The 13,308-nt window shown below is 47.0% G+C and overlaps 1 protein-coding gene across 1 annotated transcript in view; it reads right to left on the reverse strand.

The window, feature by feature from the left end:
- Positions 1-13,308, reverse strand: part of ADAMTS3 (ADAM metallopeptidase with thrombospondin type 1 motif 3) — a 104,760-nt gene that overhangs the window by 82,138 nt on the left and 9,314 nt on the right. The gene's annotated exons all lie outside the window — the stretch shown is intronic.

Genomic DNA, 13,308 nt, shown 5'->3' on the forward strand with positions numbered 1-13,308 from the left:
CCCAGCGGTGTTTTCTGTCCGGTCTGGTTTCTTGCCCCCTTCACAAACCTCAGACCAGGCGGCTCCGAGGTCAGATTCCAGATAGAAGTTAAGCACCGCGCTGAATAAACAGGGGACATCAAAAAAGGCATTACTGAATATGGCTTCTGTATCTCCACCCTGCAAAACGCAAGTTTCAAATTCAGCACAAACTCCGCCGTCAATAAGAACTTTGAGAGAGGCTGCAAGGGTTAGGTTTTGAGAACATTGACTATTTCAGTATCTATTTACTTTCTTTTACCGAGACACAGGCTTTACCGCATGCGATACGTGAAGGCAGCGCGGGAATGAGAGCCCGATTCATGTGCGCTGTGTGTGTGTTATCAAGGGTCCACACAAGTTACACAATCTGGTTTTTATTACTCAAACTATATAAAAAAAAAAAAAGGGTTGTACTTAGTAATTTTAATAAGCTTGGGCTATTTTATAAACTGCTAGCTGGGAGCCTCCAGGAATGAAAAAATTTAAGAAGCATATGCTGCTCTGGTAACAAAAAGCAAAAGTCCAGAAAGGAAATTATTTGTCAAACTGCTTTAAAAGCACTGTTTGGTGAAAATGCATAGCCAAGAGCAAAAGGTGTGATTCAACAACAGCCCCAAAACAGACACCCTGAGCAGCACCCTGTCACCAGCGGCTGGTTCCGCCTGTTGCTCCGCTGTCCTGGAAATGGTCGTCCAAGGACCTAAATGTATTGCTTAAAACGTATGAATTACATGTAAACCCACACTCGGTCCTAAGGAATAATTTTTCAAAAATCAGAAATAAGCTATAAATAAAAGTCTAGAAGTTGTGGGAATACAAGCTGAGATCTTTTCCTTTTAGGAAGAGCTGGAGCTTTTTCATGCAGACTTTCTACGGATGCCTGTTCCTACATCCCTGCTCTAGAGAAGAAGACCTGATTAAATACCTCTGTATCCAAACCCTCTGTTCTTCTCACCTCCGCCTAACTCCCAGCAGACTGTGAAGTGTCTTAATGAACCTTCAAATATTCTCTCCAATCTAGAAAGACAGAAAAAAAGAGACTAGAAATGGTTTTAGTTAGACTTCTTAGTACCCTATTTCCCACTTCTGGCTATGTTTGTACATTTTGGCAAACTTGGGGCACTTCTTCAGTTCCCAAATCAAGCACTTTGGAGTTGTTCCTGCTGGATGTCCCCAGGAAGCCCCCAAAGCGAGGTGCTCCTCTTCTAAAGAGTTCATAGGCAACCTGGGTTCCATCGCTTCACGTTGCTCAGACGCCAGCCTGAACCAACCTCATCTCCTCTCCTCCTTCCAAGCCCCAACACACCACCGGAGACCAGGAGCCCCCTCCCTGACGCTGCTCCTCCTGGTTCCCCAGCACTTGGCCCATCCATGTGGTGTTAAAGCTTCCAAAAACCCAGCCATCGAGGCAGGAGCTGCATCTCCTGCTCCAGCAACAGCTCATCCAGCCCTTTGTTTCCCAGGAGCTCTTTCTTCGGGCACAAAGGTTGGCCGGTTCCTTATGCAGATGGTCATTCTGAAATTTCAGCTTTCTACCATCAGATGAAATATTATTCAGAGGCCGGTAAACAATTACACCTTTCTGTCAATTCCAGTTGGGGCTGTTTTTCTAGTTTCCAACCTGCTTTTCTTTCTTTCTTTTGTAGCATAGAACAGCGTTACGTTCGCTTCCTTCAAACACACGCTTTCAGGAAGGACATCATGTTCAGTGTTGCTGCTACAGCAAAAAACGCACAGAAAAACCTAAGAAATAATCAATACTGGTGAAGTGTTGTCTCAAAGACACAGCAGTGAAGAGTTTTGGTGCGAGTCATCTTCTCTCTCCTTGACTGAAGGATGAGGAATTATGCAGGACTGTCAAAAATGGGATTGATCCTATTCCCATCCTCGCTTTCCGTTATTTAATAACCTGCCGCCACTCTCTCCTGAATACAGAATAGAGACCTTGTTTAAGACAAATATCAAAACTTCACTTCCAGCTACCAAAAAGTGTCTACAAACACTTCCTATGAGTCCATTCTGAAAAAAGCTAAACCACCTCCACCTTTTTTGAACGGATGCAGTCCAAGGGAGAAGACCACAAAGGATCTCTGGAAACTTTCTCCCAAACCTACAAGAACACCCAATGGGGGCCTTTTCCCACAAAATGAGCTCTCTGTGACCAACCAAGAAAAATCTCATTTCTGTCTCCACCTCTAAAGGGACTGTTGGTCCCAGAACCCTCCTCACAGTTGGAACTGCGTGACCCTCCAAGCCATGACAAAGGCACGTCCTCTCCCAGGCTCCCGGCGTTTCTAAATAGAGCAACGCTTGAAGAAATAAGGTTGTCCCCCTCTGAGGTGCCAGCAGGTCCTGGGGGGGTTCAGTTCTTATTGAGACCGGCCCATGACAGAGCAGAGTCTCAGCAATTCCCTCAAAACATCTTAACAGATATTTATAATAATTTTTGTGGATTTTTAGAAAAATCTTACAAGACCAACGTAAAGAGCGTAAGCACAGCTGTAACTGTAAATCCAAGGAACTGATTTACTGCGATAAAGGAAACCTTATGTATTCACAAGGGTTTTTTTCCATTTCCCTTATTTTTTTCCCCAAAAGCTGCTTCACAAGCAGTCTTAGTCTCTAATCTCTTATTTTCTTCCCTCTACTGTCCATCGGCTGCACTGCTGGTTGCACCACCCAGCTCCTTGTGCAGTACAAGGATGGAAATAACCCATCCTGGAAACAGAATCCTTCAGTACCACCCCGGGAAGGTGTTCAAACAGTAAGACCCTTCCCCAGAAAAAGCTGTATTTGATAGAGGTGTTTATAAAACCACCACATTCTTGCAGAAGACACAGACACAGGAGGGACAGTTGGATTGGGCAGAAGGCCAAGGACACCTCAAAACCTGACAGTGTTGGTGACTTTAAGAGCAATCTGCTGGAAACTTCCCTTGTGCATCCTGACCTGATTCCATTCTGCCAGGATCCATCTGCGGAAGCGACTCCCCAAGAATAAAAGCGCAGGAACGCCAGCACCTTGTACAGCACCGTCCCTAAAATCCCTCCAACCAGGTCACCTTCCAGAGGGAGCCGGAGATAAAGGAAAGCAACAGCCTGACAATATATGTCATTTCTCTGTATGTCCCATGAGAAATCTGCAGAGTTTCCATCCCATCTATGTTCTGAGTTTTGCCCGGACTGAAGAAATAAGCTCCAGAGAGAGAAAACAGGGGAGTCTGGAGGCAGCAGGCCAATAACATAGGGTATTTCCAAGCCTATTTTACTTCAGGAGCTCATTTTTAAAGTCCAATACCATCAGAAGAACGGGACAAACCTCAGACAACCTTGGCTCTCAGGCTGAGGAATGAAGCTCTGGGTCAGGGAAAAGAATTCAGAGGCCAACTGCTCTAAGGGACCAGAACTACAAAGTGAGATGAAGCCCAGAGGCCAAAGCATCATTTTGACCTATTTTAGAGATCTATCAGACTTTATCATCAGAACTGCTGAAAAAGTGCCTTGTCGGTCATTTCTGCCACTTGAGGATGGCTGCTCCCAAACTAGTCTGAGCGGTAAGGAATTGATTTACTCCTGTGGAATGAAGACACCACAGGGTAGGCAAGTAACTCCCAAAACAAGGTTGCCATGGGACGGTGTAACCTCTCTGTGTAGGGGTACTGACTGAAAGGTATTTATGACACAGGACTACTTCCAGAAGGCCCTGCAGGGCAGATGATGAAGAGGAACCTACTGAGGGACAATGTCAGCTTAGGCTATGGTCTCCTAACGTTCTACAACCACTTGCTGTGACAATGATTTCAAGGGGAGTGTGGCAGGACCCGAGTCAGGCTACCGCGGCTGCTTCTGCTCTGGTAGAGCATCTCTTCTCTCTGAAAGCCTAAGGGACCGTCATCCAAGGCCTCATCAAAACATTTCTCATTAGCAGGGATGGACAAGTCCCTCTGCTGGTCTGAAAAGCCTGCTCTGAGACCCTAAACTGAAGAGAGGCAAGAAAAATCACATTAAAAAAAGCAGCAAAAGAGATGAAAGTCAAGTCAAGCTCTGAATTGCTTCTGATCCCCCAAAGAGCTAAAACCTGGAGGATGGACCCTAGTGCCCTAGGTGACAGCAGCCCAAGCCTCCTGCTGCAGGAGGGCCATTTGCCTGCTGCCTCCCCCACGGGGGGAATGACAGACTGGTTTGGGTTGGAAGGGACCTTAAAGACCACTGGGTTCCAACCCCCCTGCCCCGGGCAGGGACACCTCCACCAGACCAGGTTTCTCAAAGCCCCCTCCAACCTGGCCTTGAACCCCTCCAGGGAATGTGTCCCTGGAAGTCCTGCTCTCTTTCTTGGAAAGCAGAAGGTTTTATGCCGTCAGCAAGGGAAAATTATCCAAGGATGCATCCTACAACACCCTTCAGCACTGCTTTTGACTGCCAATTACTGAAAGTCTGTTTGGGATACTAACCCCTGAGAGCTTAATGGAGCTTCTTCCAGCTCAAGTCTCAGACCAACCTCATTTTCCAGCCACATGCCACCAAATCGCAAATGCCAGCACAAGTTTATTTACTGCACGGTGATACTTACAGAATAAACACGGAATTTCACCGTGTTGCTATTCACGAAACAGGTTATTTAAGAAAAGCAAGTGCCGGGATGAGGCCACCAAAGCCGTCACACCCGCCGCTGCCCCCGACGGGGACTGTGAAGCGTCCTCGCTCCTGCTCCTCCCGGGCCCTGCACAGTCCGAAAAAATCTGGGCTCAAGAGCAAACTGAGTGATATTCTGAGGGTGAAATGAAGGGGTAACGTTTTTGTTGGATTATACAGAAATAGGGCAACTTACTTTACTTTTCCCCCCCTCTGCAGAGCACTCGTACCACAGAAGCGCTACTATCGGTGCACCCAACAGACAGTCAAAGCAGCAGCTTAGCAAAATTTATTTTCCGTGAAGATTAGCTCAAGAAGGGCTGTAAAACCACAACTGTTCTGCAGGGACACGCTGCTGGAATATAAACTCAAACCTGTCCAAATCCACGCAGGAGAGAGATTTATTTTCCCATATTCATAGCCATAAACAAGCGTCCCTTTCACAGCTTGACCACTTTCTCGCCTCCGCGAGCTCCTCCATCAGCGAAATGAAGAGTAAGCGAAGCTGGATGATAAGAACACAGTCATTCTGCTTTTTAAGACAGGACACCTCCAGACGGGGACGGCCTGGACTTAAAATATACCCCCTTTACACAGACTTCCTTGCCTTAAAAAATTGCCACATGAAAAATATTTGAAAATAAACCAAAAAAACTAATAAATGCTATTTCCAAGTTTAACTGCTGCACTGTTTTTCTCTATATGAAATATTCATAAATGCACATATGTATACGTGCATGTGCCCACAGCCAGCGCCCAAGGGGGGACCTGGAAGCCAGCGGACACCAGGGCTTTACTGGAACAGGGTGGGAGAACTGGGATCCAAGGGCAATTAAAGCACAAGATAAAATTGCTCAATAGGGTTGTGCTTTAAATACCTTATTTTCTGATAACGCAAGGGATGTGAAGGTCCCTCCAGGACAGAGGTCCAGGAAACACAATTGTGGCAATGTAACACTTGTCTTAAAATGTGCAAAACTTAACCAATCCCAGGATCTTCATAACAAATCCAGAGATCTTAATAAAACCAGGCTGGGACAGTCCCCCAGGTTTAAGACAGATAAATAACTATTACCTGGTCGGTTTACACGCTGTTTAAACCTTGAATTTGTTAGTGCTGCTCAATGGACTACTCTGAAGCCAAATGCACAGAGCATTAAGTGATTGTTCAGACATATTTTACCTGGCTAATAATGTGGAAAAATTCATAAATACCTTAGTCTTCAAATGGACGTGCTGCTAAGTAAGAAAATTCTCATTTCTCAATCAAAACCAACTACAGACACTATTAAAACTGACATCTTTTTTTATGCTTTCTGTTATTAAGCAAGCAGAAAAGGGGTTTTCCCCCCCTTATTTTCTGATCAAGCATCACTTGCACCATGGCATAAATGAAGAAAGAACTTAAAGCCTTTAATCTTTGGATGGCTTATATAGGAGACTGTTAAGCCCCTTGAAAAAAAAAAACAAAAACTTTATAAAACTTGTGCAGTGTCGTGTTCAGACCCCTCGAGCAGCCCCAATGTGCGCAGGACGGCAGCGCCGCAGAGGAACCACGTGGGCTCCAGCAGCCCCGTCTTCTGTCAGGAATCACAAGCCCCAGTTTTAAGCACAGAATTCCTGTAATCAAAGCGATGAGGGGGAAAAACTGACTTCAAACACCTCACTGGAGTCTGCTTACAGTCCCAGTTCTCGCTCTCTTCCTTCTTCACACTTGAGGAAGGCTACTTGAGAGGAGGAGAAAAAAAACTCTCAAATTTGTCCATGATGTCTTTTCCCAGAAGGGATTTTCTTGGTCCTGATTCATATTCCAAAGCCCAAGAGGTCTGTAACCCCCTGCTGATGCCACGGCAGGAGCTGGGCTCTTTGGGGTATCACCATACAGACAAGGACCATGGCGTGGGGATGTGTGACGTCCTTCCTCTATTTTATTTAGAATGGTACAATGGTTGGGGTTGGAAGGGACCTTAAAGACCACTGGGTTCCAACCCCCCTGGCCCCAGGCAGGGACACCTCCCACCAGACCAGGTTGCTCCAAGCCCCCTCCAACCTGGCCTTGAACCCCTCCAGGGATGGGGCAGCCACAGCTTCTCTGGGCAACCTGGGCCAGGCTCTCACCACCCTCACACCAAAGAAGTTCTTCCCCACATCTCAGCTCAATCTCGCCTCCTTTCAGTGTCAAACCCTTCCCCCTCCTCCTATGGCTCCCCTCCCTCATCCAGAGTCCCTCCCCAGCTTTCCTGGAGCCCCTTGAGGGACTGGAAGGGGCTCTTAAGGTCTCCCCGGAGCCTTCTCTTCTCCAGGCTGAACCCCCCCAACTCTCTCAGCCTGTCCTCGCAGCAGAGGGGCTCCAGCCCTCCCAGCATCTCCGTGGCCTCCTCTGGCCCCACTCCAACAGCTCCATGTCCTTCTGCTGTTGGTGGCCCCAGAGCTGGATGCAGTTCTCCAGGTGGGGTCTCACCAGAGCAGAGTAGTATTATTTAACCAGATCAAGCCCCACTTCCAGTTTTTCCTTACCCGGGATTCTTCTCAGCACCGTTTGCAGAGGGCAGAAGCTGTGGACAGGTCCCTCTCCATGCAGGAGGGATTCCCTTCAGGTCACCCAGACCATCAGGCCTTTTGCTTTCCTGCTCCACTTTAAAAATACATGACATCTTTTTCCATTTGGAAAACCTATTACCGAAACCCATCGCATATTTCCGTGCTATGAAAGATATTTGTGCGGCTCCTTATATTCTGGCCCCGTTTGATCCGCATTAAGCCCATCGCAGCACTACTGTACATCGATTCAGTTTTTCCTATGACCACGCAATCCTTGGAACAAAGGGAGAGGGAGCTGCAGCCCATCGGAAAATTCTCGTTTCAGAAGGAGGTCTTAGCTGTTCAATCAGCCTTGACAACACAACGCACACAATCCAGTGGAAACTCTGAGCATAAACCCTTTTTACTACTTCCTACTTCACAAAAAGGAGTTTCGATGAGAGCTTTGGAAGAAAAGGGAGGTTTTACATGGGAAAGGGCAATTTCTTCTACATGAGAATGGGAGAAACACAAGGCAGGAGGAGAGAAGAAGACTCAAGTGCTAAGAAGTGAGGCAAATCTGTCATTAGCCCAAATCTGGCCCCATTAGAAAAAACTTCTAAAAAGAAACAAGAAGAAATAAATGGAGCTTGAGCAACCAGCAACCATCCGCATGAGCTTTGACTCAGGACACCAAGTAAGGATGAAGTACCCGCTTGCTTTGAGTGACAACCTCAAGGAGAAGCAAACTAGACATACAAAAGACCTTCTATATTGTATTATTTTCACAGAATCACAGAATGGTTTGGGTTGGAAGGGACCTCAGAGATCATCGAGTTCCAACCCCCCTGCCCTGGGCAGGGACACCTCCACTAGAGCAGGTTGCTCAAAGCCCCATCCAGCCTGGCCTTGAACACTTCCAGGGATGGGGTAGCCACAGCTTCTCTGGGCAACCTGTTCCAGTGCCTCACCACCCTCACAGGAAAGAACTTCCTCCTAATATCTAATCTAAATCTCCCCTCTTCCGATTTAAAACCATTACTCCTCGTCCTACACTACATTTGACATTATATGGACGTTTTACTTCAATCAGCATCCTCTCCCTTCTCAATACTCCTTCCCTCGGTGCCTTATGCAAGAAGCCTGAAGTCCTGAAGAAGCGACACGACGACACTGCATTTTTCCAAGTTTCTGGAGCTTCTGAGCTTTGAGAAATCCTCTTTCCTATGGATTTACTACCTCCAAAAAGCCTGTGGGAGCCTCTAGGAAGTGCGACGTCCTGGAGAGATGACGGGGATGAAGTCCAAGCCCAGCCTGACAGTGACCAAAGGCAGCTGAGTGCGATGTGGAGGACGGGCAGAGGTTACCAGATGGGCTCTCTCTGTCCAAAGAGGCAGCTGCAACCCTTCAAACCCGGTTAATAAGACACCAGGGCTGCCAAGCACAGCAAAATTCAAGCGGTAAGAGCAGACAGGGCAGGTCAAGGGAGTTCACTGCAGGGATGTAATTACTGTGGGAAGTGCTCAACGGGGCAGGGCAGCATGAACATGAGAACGTCCCACCAGCCAAGGACACGCTGTCATCTGCACGGAGCACACCACCAGCTCCTAGAAAGCTGATTTTCCATTTACTAACGTCGTCCGGCCAGCTTGGGGGACGTCGTGTTGAAACAACTCATTAGTACCATCCTACGAACAAGAAATAAGCCTCAATACTGCAGTCCTGATGGAACGACGGCAATAAAAAAGCATTGGAAACAAATCAAAATGCCCTGAAACTGCTTAGATCCCAGTATGCACTTAACCACATGCCTGAACTTAGACATATTTTTAAGGTTTTTTTTCCTGAACCAAGGCTTAAAGTCTTTGTGCAAGTATCTCTAGTGCGAGATACTCCAGCCTGTATTTCAAGCATATTTGCCCACGAAAAGTAACTGTGCACATCTCTCTACATCCTTCGTTCAGACACTTCAAATAGCTCTATAATAAAAATATAGAATAATGCCAAAACCACGGAGGGCAGGAAAATCCCACCAGCTCCCTTTCACAAAGGCTGAAATGAAGACGCAAAGTTAAAGGCTAACATTTAAAAAGTCCCTGCTTTCAAGAGGTCTGTGCTGGGGGATTGTCACGGCAGATAATCCAGACCAAACTCCGAGGATATGCTAAAACTCCCCAAATACGCGCAGCAGCACATTAACTTTGGTGAAAGCACTGACCACAAAGGCACACACAAGTTTCTTCATGTCTCGGTGTCCTCAGAAAAAAGGGATGACAATAAGCAAGCGAGGCAAATGTCTCTGAACTGACTTCCCCAGTTCCACAAGGACAGGGAACCGCTGGAGACGGGACAGCAGAGGGCTACAAAGATGATGAGGGGCCTGGAGCAACTCCCTTGCAAGGAAAGGCTGAGGGACTTGGGTCCTTTTAGTCTGGAGAAGAGAAGACTGAGGGGGGATCTGATCAACGCCTATAAATACTTCAAGGGTGGGTGTCAGGAGGATGGGGCCAGTCTTGTCTCAGTGGTGCCCAGGGACAGGACAAGAGGGAATGGGCACAAACTGGAACATGGGAAATTCCATCTCAACATGAGGAGGAACTTCTTTGCTGTGAGGGTGGCAGAGCCCTGGAAGAGGCTGCCCAGAGAGGTGGTGGAGTCTCCTTCTCTGGAGACATTCCAAACCCACCTGGACACGTTCCTGTGGGACCTGCTGTGGGTGCCCCTGCTGTGGCAGGGGGTTGGAGGAGACGATCTCCAGAGGTCCCTTCCAACCCCATATCATTCTGTGATTCTGTAATAACCCGTCATAAACAATACATCTCAGCAGATTTGGGGTTTTTTTGTTCTTGACAGTTGGTGTGTCCTGGGGGATCTTCCCGGTTGGAGCTGAAGGCCGGTGTGCTACTGAAGATCTGTCATTTGCCAACAGTTGGACTTTCAGATGAGTGTACGAGCCCTGAACTTGAAGGACGTGGTTTCCCAATAAACAAACCACGTCACATTTCACTTGCTATCTGAAGTCAAAGATTAAAAATCCGTTGCACTGGGTCTGGCCCTTTCATTTAAAACAAGTAAGGTCAATGCTCTATAAGAAACGGAAGACAACATTCACGTGTGTATGTGAATAAAAACCAGATCCCAGCTCAAAGAAGGCGGCACAGTCTATAAAACACAGCTCAAAGCGTAAATGCACCTCAAGGCACCACATACCAACAACTGGGTGGCTTTTGTCACAAAAGGAAGAAAGCTCATTGAGAGACTGAAGTCATTTTCTCTACAACGAAAGGTAGAGACTGAAAAGCTTTTACTTCGTTATTTCTAAATGCTAAGTTTGCTGTCCTCTGTTTGTTCTTTGGAGCAGGAAGCCTACCAGCAGTCAGGCAAAAATACTGCCCAGCAGATGCTCACCCAGGAGTGGATTAACTACTTTTCTCAGGAATCCACGTTGGATTAAACATTTCATTTAGTGCAGAGGCACAAAATGCATTCCCACAGTCATCCACAAGGGAAAGCACCATTAACACAATCTGACACGCTAAATTAAATGAAGTTCTTGAATGATCTGATCTTTACATGGAGGACAAAAGGGAAGATGCTCAGATGTAAAGGGGGAAGGGGTCGGGCAACTCATGCAGGAAGGCTTCCATAACCTTTAATAATAATTACTCCCCCTGAGCTTAATGAGATGAACTCTGATGAAGTCTGAGCCTAGTGAGATGGGACCAGAAGATACCGAGGTGAGATGTTACCGTGCAGGCACTAAAAGGAAGGAGAAGTTGGAAGGAGGCAGAAGGAGACGTGGGAACACAAGAACTTATGGACTATGACTAGGCGAGGGGAGCACACGTGCCGAGCAGCCGTAGCTACAGGGGGTACCAGTGGTCGACCACCAGAAGGTCCAGCTCCACCAGGCACCACAAACCGCACAACCTCCAGAAGCCACCTGAGCTCCCCAAGGATGCTTTCGCTTGATGACTCTCAGTTACAAGTTTTCCTGCAACTCTGGCAAATATTTGCTAAACTCTACAAATATCGTGACAATAAATATTGCTATTTTGACCCAAACAGCAGCAAAAATATACAACAGAAACCCACGGAGGCACCAGCTTTCTGAAAAACAACGGGCAGCTTCTGCATGACAAATGAAGTGTCCTTTTGCTGTGACAAGTGCATGCACACGCATGCAATTTTTTAAATAAACAGGGTTATTTTCAAGGGATATTGAGCAGATGTGAAGACAGTGATTTGCAAAACTGATGGCACGCAGATGACTTTTACTGCAAAAATAGAAAAGTAAACTATTTCAGAACGACAGTGCTCAAATATTTTTTTTATTAAATCTAAGTTTAGATTCAGGAAGAGCCCATAGGCAAAACCTTGCTTTCCTTGCAAATACCTATTATTCTATATATTTACAAAGAAGCAATCCAGATTTAGCACCCTGATGTTCCTCATAACCACACAGCTAGAGCTGAGAGCAGACAGTGACCACGGGAACCCAGCGGCGCCGGGGAAGTACACCTCAGCACGGGACTCAGTGTTGCCCCGCTATCAGCAGGTGTCTCAGGAGTCGTGATTAAACGTTTCCTTAGGCACAAAATAACATTTGGGAGGTCTTTCGCTAACTTGTGATAAGCCAACTGTTCTTTTTCTGTTACTTATGATATCAAACTTATTTTGTAAGCTACACAGTGAGTGAGTTGCTCCCGCAGCGATTCCCTTTCCTCCCCGCCGCCACGCTGCAGAGCGGCTGAACTACTCTGAAGTCAAAAATAAATCTCTCCAGTAGACACACGGCCCTAGAATTTCTCACTCTTGTTCCAGTTTCTGTTAAGCTGCATCATCTCCCTCTTCACATCTTTAGGACACGCTTAGGGTCAAATATTCTAGCTTGGTTGAGAGACGCACCGTGCAGCAGCAGAGAAGCCAGAAATGCTAACTTCAAGTTACTTCTGCTGACCTGGGAGCTGGCAGGAGGAAGAAACCAATAAATCTGAAATCCCATCCATCTTCAGGATTATTTATTTATTTCACACTCACTTGCTTAGAGCTCCCAAAGACTGTTGCATGGGCTAGCTGAAGTTAGCAAGCAAAATTGCTCAAAAAGATGGTTTTCAACACATGAGCTGTTCTGAGGGAGAGGGAGCAGAGAAGCCACCAGCAGCTCTGCCAGCTGGGGTGTCCCCAGGCGGCTCGGGGACCTGCAGCACGGGTGGCCAGGCAAGGACCGGAGTCATGACAGCTTCACACCACGGCTGGTTTCCAACCTGGCCACATGGTGGGTGGCTCCAGGGCTTGAAGAAGCCCCTCAAAGACTGGGTTGAGATGAACAAAGACCATGGTGGATCAGGAACATCTACCCACTCTCCACGTGTTCTCCTAGTCCAGTCCCTAAAACCTCGGGAAGCACACGAAGGGCTTCTCCTGGGTGCTATGGGAAGAGTTTCCCACACAACTGGGAAACCTCCAGCCCTTTACTTGGGACCCCTTTGGTATCCGTTTTCTTACACACGTGGAGCTTTGTGAAGACAGCAACCACTTCAGTTCCCTGCAAACACAACACGAGCAGCTTGTCAGCCACATGGCAATCCCTGCCAAAGCCGCTGTGCTCCTTAATCCCATTCCATTTAATCCAATTTGTTGTCTTAAAGTGCTGTCTCACTTAACACAAGACCTTCATTCAGGATTACTGCTAAAACACAGCTCTCAACCCAAGGGTCTCATTCATTGTGAGAGCCACCTCTGAGGCTGTGTCTATCCAGGCAGATGTCCCCAGCCTTTGCAAACGCAGGTTCTCCTAAAAAAAAACACCCCCAAAACCAAACAAAAGACACCAAACTGACAGCAGTTGATAACCTCGGATATAAATACCACCAGTACTTCCTTTCTTTAAGTTAGGAAAGTCAAGGTTGTGCGCAGCCCTAAGCCCTGAATCGGGAGTTGGAGACATTCAGGCAATTCCTCACGCAGTGGCGGAGGCGGGGAGGTTTGCTCGCCACTATTTATCGCAAAATGGAATCAAATCACTGACATGGGGCATGTGACGGGAAGAGAGAAACCTATTTCCAAGAAGAAATACTCGTCTCAGACTTGTTCATATGATTCCTCTCCTGAATAGCAGCGGAGCAACCACCAC

This window comes from Numenius arquata, chromosome 5 (assembly GCF_964106895.1).
Source record: "Numenius arquata chromosome 5, bNumArq3.hap1.1, whole genome shotgun sequence".
Lineage (NCBI taxonomy): Eukaryota > Metazoa > Chordata > Aves > Charadriiformes > Scolopacidae > Numenius > Numenius arquata.